The sequence below is a fragment of the Canis lupus genome, chromosome 31 (assembly GCF_011100685.1).
Source record: "Canis lupus familiaris isolate Mischka breed German Shepherd chromosome 31, alternate assembly UU_Cfam_GSD_1.0, whole genome shotgun sequence".
NCBI lineage: Eukaryota > Metazoa > Chordata > Mammalia > Carnivora > Canidae > Canis > Canis lupus.
The window spans coordinates 22,258,695-22,274,529 of NC_049252.1; the positions used below are offsets into that span (position 1 = coordinate 22,258,695).

The window sequence follows — 15,835 nt, forward strand, 5'->3', positions numbered from 1 at the left end:
GTGGCTAGAGGAGAATAACAGTGAAACATTAAGCGGGAGTATGTAGAAAAGAACAAATCCAGAAGATCAAGAATGGTATACATGCACAGTAGGTATCTGAGCTTTATACAAATTTATACTGATATCAGCGCCTCTCTACTGGTTTCTTTGAATACAAGATTCATGGAATATATTAAAAACAAAAATTTACCCTGTCTCAAGCCAGTAAAAATGTGAGACAGTTTTTCTACCAAGTCATTTAGCATCATGACCAGATGGTTAAAGAAGATAAATTTTAGGAGCTGATTTTCAAGTTTCAGAGGAAACTGCTGTTGGTTTTCAGTTTGGTGCACTTCATAGTGCACATTTGCATATGAAAAATGCTCCCATAATATTGCAGTTAATTTACTGGGCAAACAGCTTGAATATATATTGAGGCTTTATGGTGCCAAGACACCCAGTTGATCTGATAAAATTACAAGTGAATTTGGGAGTGGAGGAGAAAGGAGTAATAAATCAGTTATATGTTAACTTGCAGAAGAAAGAAAATGCTTGCCTCTTCTCCAACTCTCCCCACCTTTTCAACTGGTTGAATTTACATTGTGCAGACAGACTGTAATTTGTGTTAGCATTTGGTTATTGATTAATCCTCTTAGAAAGAGTTAAGTTACTTGACGCTTTACTTGATTCATTTTTTAAATTGGCAGTAAAATCCTTGAAAAACACTAGACCTATGTAAACACAATCTGAATACACACTAATAACATTTATCCAATATTTGGATACCCATTCCATCAAGGCATCTTGCTAAAGTAATGAAATAATGATTCAGTTCTCTCATTATTAAAAAACAAAATGAAGTGCCTGGGTGTTTCAGTCAGTAAAGTGTCTGACTCTTGATTTCGACTCAGGTAGTGATCTCAGGGTTGTGAGATGAAGCCCTGTGTCGGGCTCCACGCTGAGCATGGGGTCTGCTTCAGATTCTCTCTCTCCCTCTTCCTCTGTCCTTCCCCCCACTTGTACTCTCTCTTTCAAATAAATAAATAATCTTAAAAAATAAATGTGAGTTTATCTACAGTAGAGACTTTTTAAAAAAGATTTATTTAGTTATTTTTAGAAAGTGTGAGAGAGCGTGATCAGGAAGTGCAGAAGTAGAAGGGAGAAAGAGAATCTCAAGCAGACTCCACGCTGAGCACAGAGCCCAGTGTGGGGCTCCATCTCACAATCCTGAGATTATGACCGGAGCTGAAACCAAGAGTTGGACACTTAACCAACTGAGCCACCCCGGTGCCCCTACACTACATTGTTGATGCTTCTCCAACATTAGTACCGTTCCTTCTTTATCTGGAGGGTGGAGGCCAGGGATATTTCCATACATCCCACAATATTTGGGGCAATCTATTTCTCTCCCATAATATAAGGAATTAGTTAGTCCAAAATGTCAGTATTGCTAACATCAATGACTAACTCACATCTATGACTGTATCACTATTGTGATTTTGATAAAGAAAGCAGGACATAGAGGTGTCTCTGAGCAAATGAGATGATCCAGCACCTGTGACACATCCTGATGGGGATTCCAGAGCTTTCTGAGATGGCTTCAAAGGGAAGATACTCCTGCCAACAAAAAAGGGCATGGTGCCAGATAACTGTAATTTGGAGTGCAAATCAGTATCTCTTGGGTGCCCAGCTTTTGTAGATTTGAGCTTTATGAGCATTTAATGTTTAGTACAATAGCTGGGGTCTTTCTGTAGGCTTTCAGATCATCTGAAAGAGCTTTACCTCATCCTTAAGATCAAATGCCTGAAGGGAGTATTACCAATTGCTTGGCAGTTTTATTCCCCCTTGAATTCAAGTGACATTTGTTGACTGCCCATTATATGGCAGGCATTCTAGCTGTGAGGGTGACAAGAATAAGACAGTCTCCGTTGATGTTCTCCTGCAATTAAATTCTAGTGGGAGATGTCTGTGAATGAATAAAATATTCAAGCAATTAAGTAAGCACTGTTGTTTTCAGGGTTTGTAAGACAAGTACACAGCATTGGGAATGTGTATAAGGGAGATCCTAATGGCAGTTTGGCCTTCAGAGAAAGTTTTCTCTGATGAAGGGATGCCTTTGCTCAGTTGCTTGGGCTTCCTTACAGCATGGCAGCTAGGTGTCAAGAACCCAAACCCCAAGACATCAGGGCTGAAGTGCATGGCATTTGGGATCTGGTCTTGAAAGGCACATTGCCTCATTTCTGCCACCGTCTTGGATAAGACCGTCACAAGGGTCCAACAATTATCAAAGAAAGGGTGACATAGGCACTACAACTTGATGGAAGGGAGGTGAGGATCACATGTTAGGAAAAACAAGTAGATGAATGCTATTGTTGCAGCCATATTTGGAAAATACAGTCAGCTCCATGTAAAACAGGAGTAAGTCAATACAAAATTCTCTTTGAATCACTTCTCTTTTTGAACTCTCTAGGTAACTGATGTGATATCCAACTTCCAAAGTAGACACTAATTAGCTGAGCCTGTAGCACAATGCCATCTTCCTTGTCATAATAATTGCTTCAAGAGTGTCACGTGACATGAGTAATAACTCACTAGCCAAAGTGAAAGCCATGGCAGTTATTCAGAGCTTGGGAGAGGAAACATCATCTCTCCTGGATGGTGTGGTGTCTTGATGTGAGACCAAGAACTGCTACAAATACTTTATTATCATGAGGAAAGCCAGCCTCAGGAAAAAGCTGATGCATCAGGGTGGGTAGAACTCAGTGAAACTCAGAGAAATAGACTGAGGTCCTTATCAAACCTGTCAGAAGCTGTAATATCCCCTAGTCTGCATAAGCCAGTGCATTACTTTTTAAGTGAGTTTGTGTTGGATCCTCTATTCCTTGCAAATGAAATCATCCAAAGAGATCCAAGGACTCAACAGCACCAAGGTCAAGGACTCTTATAGATCTTCAGTCTACTATCCCCTGCCCTGCCCTTCCCTGAGACAACATTCATATGAGACTTATTTTCTCTACTAAAGCCATTTCTCAGTTTTGGTTTGAGATATAGGGAGGATTAAAGGTAAGGCAAGGCCTCCATACTTTCCTATTTTAGCTTTAGAAAGCCTTCAAATACTTGAATGCACCAAAGTTTATTTGAACTCTTTATTTATATTTACAGAATCCCTTAAGCCCATCATCCAGCTTCCCATAATGAATGATATAATATGACTGTTAGTACAATATCAAAACAAGAAAATTGACATAATTTAGTAGGACAAGTAAGCATTTTCAAATTAGCCCTTGATTTTGTCATCTGTAAAGGGACACTACAATAATGCATTCCTTTCAAGTTGAAACAAGAAAATGAATGCAAAGCAGTTAGCTCAATGGTTCGTACTTACCTGGAATTATTATCAACAACACATATATACAATACTATGTATGTATATACACATTTATATATTGTGTGTAGATATGTATATGTATGGAAATACATGCACAAATATATCAATTTTTAGGGCTCAGGGTATTATTTAAATATTTAAATATATTGTTAATAGGTATAGCTTTGTTGTTCTGACATGTTGCTAAATACATCTGTAGCTTATGGTTACATCCTTGGAGAAAATACAATTTGATTATATATTTCTTGTGAAAAAAAACTTGATCCATTTTTGTGAAAGTTGTGGGAGATGCTTATATCAGATTAACACTCAATATATTGGATTCAAAAATCAAATTTCTAGCAAAGAGATCGTGCATTACTTAAACACTAGCCATGATGTCTCTACCTCATAGACAAATCAAATCTGTGAGTGCCTTCTAGATTACATTAACTGAGATTTTTCAGACTGATCCTGTGTTCTACCAATTTCTAGGCTGATCAAGTCCTTTCATGGAGAGCCTCTCAACGAACTAAGGGAGTTCTCATTTTTTAAATACAGTGTTTTTCGAATAGTGGTCAGTGGAACACCCACATTGATATCATATGGTGATTTTCAAGGACCTAATCTAGATCTCCTAAGTGACTTCTGATGGGTAGGAGTAAGAAATCTTCCATTTTGACACACATCAGATTCGCATGGGCATAAAAGTTGAAGAATGCTGCTGTGGTGCCATATATAAAGTATCCTTAAAGTATAAGGGATAGTGTCCTAAAGCAATTCAAGAATGAATGATGCTCCAAGTACTAATAGCAGGAAAAAGCAAAGAGGAAAAAGAGATAGTTTGTGATAAAACCAGAAAAGAAGTGTATGGGAAGATAAAAGATATACAAAAATTATTCAAAGAAGCATCCCAAGATAAAATTATCTTAAAATGAGTCTACCCAAACATATCGCTTTTTCTAGGAATTAACTTTAAAAATTTAAAATTAGCATACAGTAAATTGACTATTTTTGGTGTACAGTTCTATACATTTTAACACATGAATGAATTTGTATGATCAGGATAAGAACAATTTCACCACCCTAAAAAACTCCCTCTTGGTTTCCCTTTGTACAAAATCATACCTTCCCTCCTCCCAATCCTTAACAAATACTAATGTGTTTTCTGTCATTCTAGTTTTGTCTCTTAAAGAATGTCACATAAATAGAATCATACAGTATGTAAACTTGAAACTGACTTTTTTTCACTACGCATAATGCCGTTGAGATTCATCCAAGTTGTTTGATGTAGAAATAGTTCATTCCTTCTTATTATGAGTAGTACTGCATTCTATGGAACTATCACAGTCTCTTCTTCATTTACCTGTTGAAGAACATTTGGATTGCTTCCACCTTTTGGTGATTACCAATAGAACTGCCATAAATATCCATGTACAGATTTTTGTGTGAACATATGTTTTTACTTCTCTGAGGGTAAATCCTCAAAAATGGGGTTGCTTGATCATATGAGGATCTGATAAGTATGTGTCACTTTATTAGAAACTATCAAGCTATTTTTAAGAGTGGCTTTATCATTTGCATTCTTACCAACAATATGCAAGTGTTACAGACGTTCTGTATCCTTGTTAGCACTTGTTACTATCAGTATTGTTTATTTTAGCCTTTCTAATAGGTATGTGATGATATCTTCTAGTGGTTTTAATTTACATTTCCCTAGTGGCTCTTCAGTATTGTTGAACATGTTTGTTGTGCTTACTAGCCATCTCTATGTCCTTTTTGATGAAAAGTCCATTCACGTCTTTTGACTGTTTTTATTTTTTAAAAGATTTATTTATGTGTGTGTGTGTGTGTGTGTGTGTGTGAGAGAGAGAGAGAGAGAGAGAGAGAGAGAGAGAGAGAAGAAAGAATACCCAAGCCGACTCTCATGGAGTATGGAGCCCGTACTCAGATCAGGACCTGAGCTGAAAATGAAGAGTCTGACACTTAACCAACTAAGCCACCCAGGTGCCTCTCTTTTGACTATTTTTAAAGTGAATTGTTTGTTTTCTTACTGGTGAGTTTAGAGATTAGTAAATACAAATACTTGCCAGATATGGGATTTGCAAATAACTGTTTCTGGTCTGTAGCTTATGTTTTTATTGTCTTAACAGTGTCTTTCACAGAAGAAAAAATTTTATTTATTTATTTATTTTTATTTTGAGAGAGAGAGCAGAGGAGGGACAGAGGGAGAGACAGAATCTTAAGCAGGATCTGTTCTCACTGCCAAGCCCAGTGTGAGGCTCAATCTCACAACCCTTAAATGATGTCCTGAGCAGAAATCAAGAGTCAGGTACCTGGCCAACTAAGCCACCCAGGCGTCCCGAAAATTTTTAATTTTGATGAAGTCTTATTTATGATTTCTTTTGTAAGGATCATGCTTTTGATAATCTAAGAATTCTTTGCCTAATTGAAATAATGAAATATTGTAGTCTCACACATATAAGCAGATCTGTAATTAATTTTGAGCTAATTTTTGTAAGATGTTATATAATTTCTAATTTTTTGTGGGTTTTTAAGGTTCTTTTGGGGGGGAGGTTCCCCTTATGTCTTATTTGCTTTGTCCTAACCATTTCTGGAATATACTATATTTTACATATTTAATTGTCTTTGTACTTTTGTAAAAACCAATTGGCTCAAAGGAATGAGAAAGAAAGCCATAGTCTGGGAATAAATGTTTCCAAAATATATATATGTGATAAAGGACTCTTATGCAAAATATACAAGGAACTCTTAAAACTAGCAATTAAACAATGAATAATCTGATTTTTAAAAAATAATTAAAAGACCCAAACACACAAAGAAGATATATGGACAACAAATAACAATATGAAAAATGTTTAACATCATATGTCATTAGGGAATTGTAAATTGAAAACAATGTGATACCAGTACACACCAAAATTCAAAACACTGAAAACAACCTTGGTAAGGATGTTGAGCTATCATTCATGTCTGGTGAGAATACAAAATGGTACAGACACTTTGGAAGACAGTTTGGCACTTTCTTACAAAACCAAACATATTGTTACCCTATAATCCAGCAGCTATGTTCCTTCATATTTACCTAAGTGAGTTGAAAACTTACGTCCATATAAATACATGTATACAGATGTTTATTTTTTTAATTTTTAAAAATATTTTATCTATTTATTTGAGAGAGAGAGAGAGAGAGTGAGAGAACAAGTGGGTGGAGGGGCAGAAGGAGAGGGAGAAACCAACTCCCAGCTGAGCAGGGAGGCCAACACAGAGCTCGATCCTAGGACCCCGGGATCATGACCTGAGCCCAAGGCAGGTACTTTACTGATTGAGCCATATTTTATGAATATAAAAATATTCATATTTGCTGAAACATGGAGCCAGGATGTTCTTCAGTAGGTGAATGGATACATAAACTGTTGTACATCTGAAAAATGGAAAATTATTCAGTGCTAAAAGGAAATGAGCTATCAAGCCATGAAAAGATATGGATGAATTTTAAATGCATATTACTAAATGAAAGTAACTAATCTGAAAATGGTACCTACTGTATGAATCTAATTATATGACATTCTTCAACAAAAGCAAAACTGTAGGACAGTAAAAATATCAGTGATTGCCAGGCATAATGAGGAGAAAGGGATGAATGGGTAGAACACAGACAATTTTTGGGGAAAAAAAGAGATAATCAATTGGCCATATATGTGGAGATCTGTTTCTAAACTCCATTCTGTTTCATTGATTTGTATGTATATTTATCTTTTCACCAACACCACCCAATAATTTTATATTTGGCCTAAAAATTGTGATTCTTCCAATTTGTTATTCTTTTTCAAAATGCTTTGGCTTTGTCTAAGTGAATTTTGGAATCTAGTCTGTATCTACAAAAAACAAAAAAAATCCTGCTGGGGATTTGATTGTGACTGTGTTTTATCTGTAGATTCACTGGGGTAGAGTTGGCATCCTTACTATGTTGGGTTTGCAATCTATGAACGTAGATTTTAATTTTTTCAGTTATTATGATGTGTATGTGTTATGCGTAAGTTTAAAAATTGTTTTTTATTGCCTATCGTCTATTGTTAGTCAGTGGGAATATATGATTGAGTTTTACACGTTAACTTTTTTTTTGTAGATTCCTTGAGACTGTCTGCATAGAAAATTACGTTGCCTGTGAGTAGAGACAGTTTTTTCTTTATAATCTGTTTGACCACCCACCCCCCACATCCCTTATTGTTTTGTTTAGGACTTCCAGTGTATCAAATAGAAGTGGTTAAGAGTGGACAGCCTTGCCTTGTTTCTGGTAGTAGGATGAAAGCATTCAGTCTTACACCATTAAATATAATACAGGTGTAGGTTTTTCACCAATGCCCTTTGTCATGTTGTGGAAATTTCATTCTCTTCCTAGTCTCTTGTTTGTTTTTTTTAATCATGAATTAATATTGAATTTTGTCAAATATTTTTTGCATCAATTGATATGATCATTTTTTAGTATAGTTTGTTGATAATAGACTACACTGGTTAATTTTCAAATATTGAACTAGCTTTGCTTTCCTGGGACAAACTCGATTTGTTTGTTTTATATGTTACTATATTTGATTTGCTAATTTTTTGGGGGGGGGCATATTTTTGCATCTACTTCATGAGGGATATTGGTCTGTAGTTTTCTTTGCCTACTGTCTATGGTTTTGATATCAGGATAATATTGCCTCACAGAATGAGTCAGGATATGTCCTCTCCTTTCCTGTTTTCTGGAAGAGATTATATTAAATTGGTGATTTCTTCTTGAGATGTTTGATGGAAATCAGTAGTGAAGTTGTCTATGCTTGTATATTTCATTTTCAAAAGGATTTTATCCAGAAATTAAATTTAAAGGGCCCCAGGGTGGTTTAGTCAGTTAAGTGTCCAACTCTAGATTTCAGCTCAGGTCATGATCTCAGGGTCATGGGATTGAGCCTGTGCAGTGCTCTGCACTTAGTGGGGAGTCTGCTTGAGATTCTTTCTCTCCCTCTCCCTCTGCCCCTACTCCTATCTCAGTCTCTCTCTATCTCTAAAACAAACAAATAAATATTTAAAAAAAGAAATTAAATGTAAGAGGTACAGACTATTCAGGTGTCTTTCATGTTGCATAAGTTTTTTCAGGAATTGCTTATTTCATTTAAGTTGTTTTATTTATGTGCACAGAGTTGTTTGCAGTGTAATCTTAGGATTCTTTTAATGTCTGCAAGGTCTGTAATAATATATTCTTTATTCTTTATATTGGTAATTTTTATCTCCTTTCTTTTTTGCTTTGTCACACTTGATAGAGGTTTATCAATTTTATTGATTTTTTAAAAAAGAAATCAGCTTTTGGCTTCATTGTTTTTTTTTCTTTTTCCTTTTTTTTGTTTCATTTATTTCTTCTCTGATTTTTATTATTTATTTCCTCTGATTGCTTTGTTTTTGGTTTGCTTTGATTTTTTTTTTTCAATTTAAGGTGGGAGCTTGCATTATTGAATTATGACTTCCCTTTTTTCCTTTCTTTGCCTGGTAGTTCTGGACTATAAAAATGACCCTGTAAGGTCAAACTGTTCAAAGTAATATTAATAATCAATGGGAAAAATTTTTATTTTTCCATACCACTAATATTTTTTATGAATAGATTGACCACTTTCTTACTGTGGATTATAAGTGTTTGGCAAATGAAAACAAGGTGAAATTAATACTTATTTAATAGATTGTAATTTAAGACATTTTGAATTTTGAGAAGTGTTTTGTTTATAAAAATGCAAAAAATGTACTTTGAACTTCTCATTGCAATAAATTAAATGAGAGCAAGCATCTTGTCTGTGCCTTGGCAGTTTGTCTGATTGCTTTCTAAGTTTGAATTAGTTTCTAACAGTTTGTCTTTTGTATCTTAAATATTGTGAAATATTTCCAAATGTTCCTTTAATGTGAAGTTTTGTCATTGTCACTTCTTCTGGGACATTTAAAGCCTTTTTTCACTATACTACCACTTTTCTCATTTCTGTTAATACATACACATTTACTGAGTTCCTCTGGCTGCATATGTAGAGCCTTTTGAATGGCAGCACTGTCAACCTTTCCATGGTCAGCTATTTTTTCTATAACTCCATTTATGTTGGATTCAAATTTTACTTTTATTTTTTTCCTGCACATTCATCTTTGTAGGCCACTTTTCTTTTTTGACTGTACATTTCTGTACAATTGCACTTGAAAAACTGTCTATTCTGTTGTTCAGTGGAATGTTTTATAAATGTCACTTAATTACAGTTTTTGAAGTCATTGGGCAATTCTTTTATGAACTTGCTCACTTTCTGTCAACTATTTCTTTTGCTTACTAAGAAGAGATCCCCCCCAGCTTTACTGAGATATAATTGATATATAACATTTTGCAAATTTAAAGTATACAATGTGCTGATTTGATACACTTATATATTGGGAAATGATTGCCACAAATAGGGTTAGTCAATACCACCATCTCTTTACATAACTAACATTTTTGTGTGTGTGCTGTGAGAACATTTACTATCTTTGCAACTTTCAAGTATATAATACAATGTTGTTAACTATAGCCAGTATGTTGTTTATTAAAGCCCCAGAACTTACTCAAGTCTGTATCTTTTGATCAACACCTCCCCAAACCCCTTAGCCCCCGTTACCAGCCTCTGAAAACCAACATTCTATTTAAAAGGAAAGTATAGGGGATCCCTGGGTGGCGCAGCGGTTTAGCACCTGCTTTTGGCCCAGGGCGTGATCCTGGAGACCCGGGATCGAATCCCACGTCGGGCTCCCGGTGCATGGAGCCTGCTTTTCCCTCTGCCTCTCTCTCTCTCTCTCCCTCTCTCTGTGATTATCATAAATAATAAAAAAAAGGGAAGTATAAAGTATACATTATAGCTGTGGATTTGTCTTTTTTCTTTTCTTTCAGTTCTGTCATTTTTTGCTTATATTTAGAAGCTCTGTTCTTAGGTGCATACACATTTGTAATTGTTTAGTATTCCTAGTAAATTGGCCATTTTATCATTATGCAAGCTGCCTCTTTATCTCTGATTATTATTATTATTATTTTGCTCTCTTGCCTAGTTTGTCTGGTATGAGGTTCACCATTCCTGCTTCATTTTGATTATTGTTTACTTGTTATAACTTTATCCATTTTACTTTTAAACTGCATAGGGTTTTTTTTTTAAGATTTTATTTATTTATTCATGAGAGAGACACACAGAGAGAGGCAGAGACATAGAGAGAGGGAGAAGCAGGCTTCCCATGCAGGACTTGATCCTGGGATTCGGAGACCACAACCTGAGCTGAAGGCAGACCCCCAACCGCTGAGCCACCCAGGCGTCCCTAAACTGCATAGTTTATTACATTTGAATGAGTTTCCTATAGATAGCATATATTTGAATCATTTAAAAAATCCATTCTGACACTTTCTGTCTTTTAATTGGTGCATTCAGACCATTTGTATTTGATGTAAATACTGATTGATATATTTGGGTTTAGCTCTTCCTATTTATTATTTTTAAAATTTTTGTTTCTTCTATTTTGTATTCCCTTGTTTCTCTTTCCTGCTTCTTTGTTTTGTTTGAATATTTTTAATATTTCATTTTAGCTTATCTGTTGTATTCTTTAGTATATTTCTTTTAAAATTGAGATATAATTTATGTATAACATCGCTTGAGTTGCAGGTATACAATGTGTTGATTTGGTATATTTATATATTGCAGTGTGATTACCACTGTAGCTTTAACGAACTCTTTAGCACACCAGATAATTATTTCTTTTTTTTTTTGTAGTAAGAATATTTAAGATCTAGTCTCTTAGCAGTTATATAATACAGTATTGTTGAGTATAAGCACCATGTTGTGCATTATATCTCCCAAGCTTATTTGTATTCTACTTTCAAATTTGCACCATTTCACAACATCGCCCCAATTCCCCCATCCTCCTGCCCCTGATAACCACTATACTGCTCTGTTTCTACGAGTTTGGCTTTTTTATATATCACAAATAAGTGATATAATATTTTACTTTGTCTGGTTTATCTCACTAAGCATAATGCCTCAGAGTCCATCTATGTTGTCACAAGTAACAGGATTTCCTTCTTCTTCATGGCCGAATAATATTCCACTATACATATACCACTTCTCCATTAATTTGTTGGTACTTAGGTTTTTTCATATTTTGGCTATTGTGAATTATTCTGAAGTGAACCATGGGAATGCAGATATCTTTTTGATATCCTGTTTTCATTTCCTTTGGATATAGACACAGATGTGGGGTTTTTTAATCAAATGGTAGTTGTATTTTAACTTTCTTTTGTCAATGTCTTATAGTTTTCACTTTAATTTTCCTGCTTCCTCCTAGGTATTTTGTTTCTGATGCTATTGTGAATGAGATATTTGTCTTTATTTCGTTTTCAGATTTTTTTGTTATATGAAAATGCAATTGATTTCTGTATGTTAACTTTTTATCTTGCAACTTTACTGAATTCATTGATTAATTCTAACAGTTTTTTGGTTGAATTTTTAGGATTTTCTATGTGTAGGATTATATCATCTGCAAATAATGGCAATTTTACTTCTTTCCTTTCTAATCTGGATGTCTTTTGTTTCTTTGTCTTGCCTAATGGCTGTAGCTAGGACTTCCAGTGCTATGTTGAATAAGAGCAGTGAGAGCAGACATACTTGTCTTGTTTTTAATCTTTAAGGCAAAGCTTTGCATCTTTCACCACTTAGTGTGATATTAGAAGTGAGTTTGTCATGTATGGTCTTTATTATTTTGAGGTGTATTTCTTCTATACCCAATTTCATTATAAAAGGATGTTAAATACTTTCAATCTTTTTGCATCTATTTAGATGATATATGATTTTTATCTTTCATTTTATGAATATGGTGCATCATATTTATTGATTTACATATGTTGAACCTTCTTACATCCCAAGAATAAATCCCATCTGATCATGGTGTATAATCTTTTTAATGTACTGCTGAATTCAGTTTGCTAATATTTTGTTGAGAAGTTTTGCATCTATAACTTATCAAATATATTCATCTATAGTTTTCTTATAATGTACTTGTCTGGCTTTGGCATCAGAGCTATGCTCATCTCATAAAATGAGTTTGGAAATGTTTCTTCTTTAATTTTTTGGAAGAGTTTGAGAATAATTTACATTAATTCTTTCGATATTTGGTAGAATTTATTGGTGAAGCCATCTGGTCCTGAGCTTTTCTATTTTGGGAGGTGTTTGATAACTGATTCAATCTCTTTGATCATTATTGGTCTGATCAGATTTTTATTTCTTCATGATTCACTCTTGGTATGTTGTATGTTTCTAGGAATTTATCCATTTCTTGTAGGTTGTCCAATTTGACTAATTGTTCATAATAAATATTCTCTTAAGATGCTCTGTATTTTTTTAAGATTTTCTTTATTTAAAAAAAAAGATTTTCTTTATTTGAGAGAAAGGAAGAGGGAAAGAGAGCAAAGTGAGCAGGAGAGAATAAGAGTCGGGGGAGGGGCAGAGGGACAGGAAGAAGCATGCTCTCCGCTGAGCAGGGAGTCTGATGCAGAGCTCTAACCCAGGACCCTGGGATCATGACTTGAGCTGAAGGCAAATGCTTAACCAACTAAGCCACCCAGGTGCCCCTATTTCTTTCTCTCTCTCTCTCTTCTTCCTTCCTTCTTCTTTCCTTCCTTCCTTCCTTCCTTCCTTCCTTCCTTCCTTCCTTCCTTCCTTCCTTCTTACAGAGGGAGAGACGTAGGTGGAGGGGCAGAGGAAGAATCTTCAGCAGGCTCCACACCACTCAATGTGACAGCATGACCCTGAGATCATAACCTGAGCCAAAATCAAGAGTCAGACATTTAACTGACTGAACCACCCAGGCACCCCGATACTGTGTATTTCTCTGGTGTCAGTTTTATTGTCTCCTCTTTCTTTTTTTTTGGACAGTGATTTATTTTCCTTCAAATAAATATCTACAAGTAGAACTGCTAGATCACATGGTAGTTCTATTTTTTTAATAATAAATTTATTTTTTATTGGTGTTAAATTTGCCAACATACAGAATAACACCCAGTGCTCATCCCGTCAAGTGCCCCCCTCAGTGCCCGTCACCCATTCACCCCCACCCCCCGCCTTCCTCCCCTTCCACCACCCCTAGTTCGTTTCCCAGAGTTAGGAGTCCTTATGTTCTGTCTCCCTTTCTGATATTTCCCACACATTTCTTCTCCCTTCCCTTATATTCCCTTTCACTATTATTTATATTCCCAAATGAATGAGAACATATAATGTTTGTCCTTCTCCGACTGACTTATTTCACTCAGCATAATACCCTCCAGTTCCATCCACGTTGAAGCAAATGGTGGGTAATTGTCATTTTTATTTTTTTTTTCTTTTGAGTCCTCTCTTATTCTCAGTCTAGCTGAAAGTTTGTCAATTTTGTTTATCTTTTCAAAAAACTAGCTCTTAGTTTTGTTGATTTTTTTCTATTGTTTTTCCTGATCTTTATTTCATTTATTTATGTTGTAATCTTTATTTTCCTTTCTTTTGCTAACTTTGGTCTGATTTTGTTCTTTTATCCTGAGTTCCTTGCGGTGTAAAATTATCTTGTTTTTTTGAAATCTTTCTATTTCCTAATATATGCATTTATCACTATAAACTTTCAGAACTGTTTTTGTAGTATACTATTTGGGTGTGCTTTCTATTTTCATTTATTTTGAGATATTTTTTGACTGCCATTTTAATTTCTTCTCTGACTCATTAGTTGATCAGGAGTGTGTTGGTTTAGTTTGTACATACTTACAAATTTTTCAGCCTTTTCGCCTGTTGCTGATTTCTAGTTTCAATTATATTTATTTATACAATTTATAAAGTGGTTGTCTAGGGGTTGCATTATGTATACTTAACTTTTCACTGTCTACTTAAAACCAATACTTTTTACTTCAGATGGAATTTAGATAATTTATCATCATATCCTAAAATGGTTGATTAAAAATTAAAAAACTAGAGATTGATTAACAATGTAATCCAAATCCATCCTATCACTCTTTCTATGTCTTAGGAAGACATTATGCAGTATACAAATAACTAATAAGTTATGAAGGAAAGATAAAATATTTTATTCTAAAGTTTATTCAATTATAATGTAACTATTTTAGAAATAAATTGTTTTAAAATAATTCGATTGATGTGTGAATAGTAGAAATTTATTGATATTAAACACATTTGAATTTTATTTGCTGGAATTTTTTCCCCCTCTAAATAACTAATTAAATGAATTTGCCAACATTGAACATAAGAAATAAGTGGCAAATCAAAGCTTGCTCATAGAAAACCTGTCATTTGTGATACTACTTATAACTAGTATCTGGAAAAAGAAAATAACCCCGAGGTGCCTGTGCCTCAGTCTTTTAAGCAACTGGCTCTTGATTTTGGCTCAAGTCATGATCTGAGGATCCTGAGGCTCTGTGCTCAGTGGGGATTCTGCTTGAGGATTCTCTCTCACTCTCCTTCTGACCCAACCCCTGCTTACATACTCTGTCTCTCAAATAAATAAATAAATCTCTTTTTTTCTTTAAGAACAGAATACAATTGTGGTCCTTTTTATATTACTAATGAAAATTTTGTCTGCTTTTAAATTTCTAACAGTATTTTAGAGCAGGAACTAAAGGGGCTACTTTACTACAATAATACTCATGTTTATGAGCTGTTTTTCTCATATTTCAAGGACCACTTCTTAACAATTATGTGGATAGAGAATATCCTCATTTTACATATGAGAAAACTGAAAAATAGAGAAGTTAAGTAAATTTCCCAAGTTCATACACACTGAATAAGTGTGCTTTAAACTTGAGTATTTTGGCTTCAGAGTCCACACTCTGAACTGTCTTATTATCTAGTCTCTAGAGGAGAGAGCAGTAGCGTTGTAGTAGTACCATCTTGAGAAACTTTAGAATATAAAACAATTTTTATTTTTTAAAAATTAAAAGAAAATTAAAGATTTTATTTTTAAGTAATCTCTAACACAAGGTGGGGCTTGAACTCATAACCCCTGAGATTAAGAGTTGCATCTCTACTGACTGAGTCAGACTGGCACCCCTAGAATATAAAAACAATTTTGAGAAAGAAAGGTGGTATGTTATTGTGTATGTGTGTAGAAGTGTCAGTATGTTTATGTATAGCCACAAATATGTATAATTTTTGCTCAAAGTAACTCCCTAATTTGGTTACGGATATTGTGTAGGTTCCATAACAGAAAAAAGATCCTGTCAGCCATCAGTATATTCTTATGCTTTGCTATTTATTTTCAGGTTTCCCTTTGATGTCTTTACACATTTATGTATATACAAATAACATGAAACAGCCATCAAATGTTGAATTCTGTTTTTGAGAAAGGCCACAAGATTATATTTTAAAACTTAATGAGTAGGATCCAATTTGGTAACATTCTGCATGTCATTATGACCTCTCT

The 15,835-nt window shown here is 34.5% G+C and overlaps 1 long non-coding RNA gene across 6 annotated transcripts in view; it reads left to right on the top strand.

The window, feature by feature from the left end:
* The window catches only part of LOC102151217, a 461,443-nt gene that overhangs the window by 121,091 nt on the left and 324,517 nt on the right, over positions 1-15,835 (top strand). For all 6 annotated transcript variants that reach the window (XR_005382216.1, XR_005382221.1, XR_005382217.1 and 3 more), the window contains exon 4: positions 7,497-7,534. This is a non-coding gene — a long non-coding RNA (uncharacterized LOC102151217). The remainder of the gene's footprint in view (positions 1-7,496; positions 7,535-15,835) is intronic.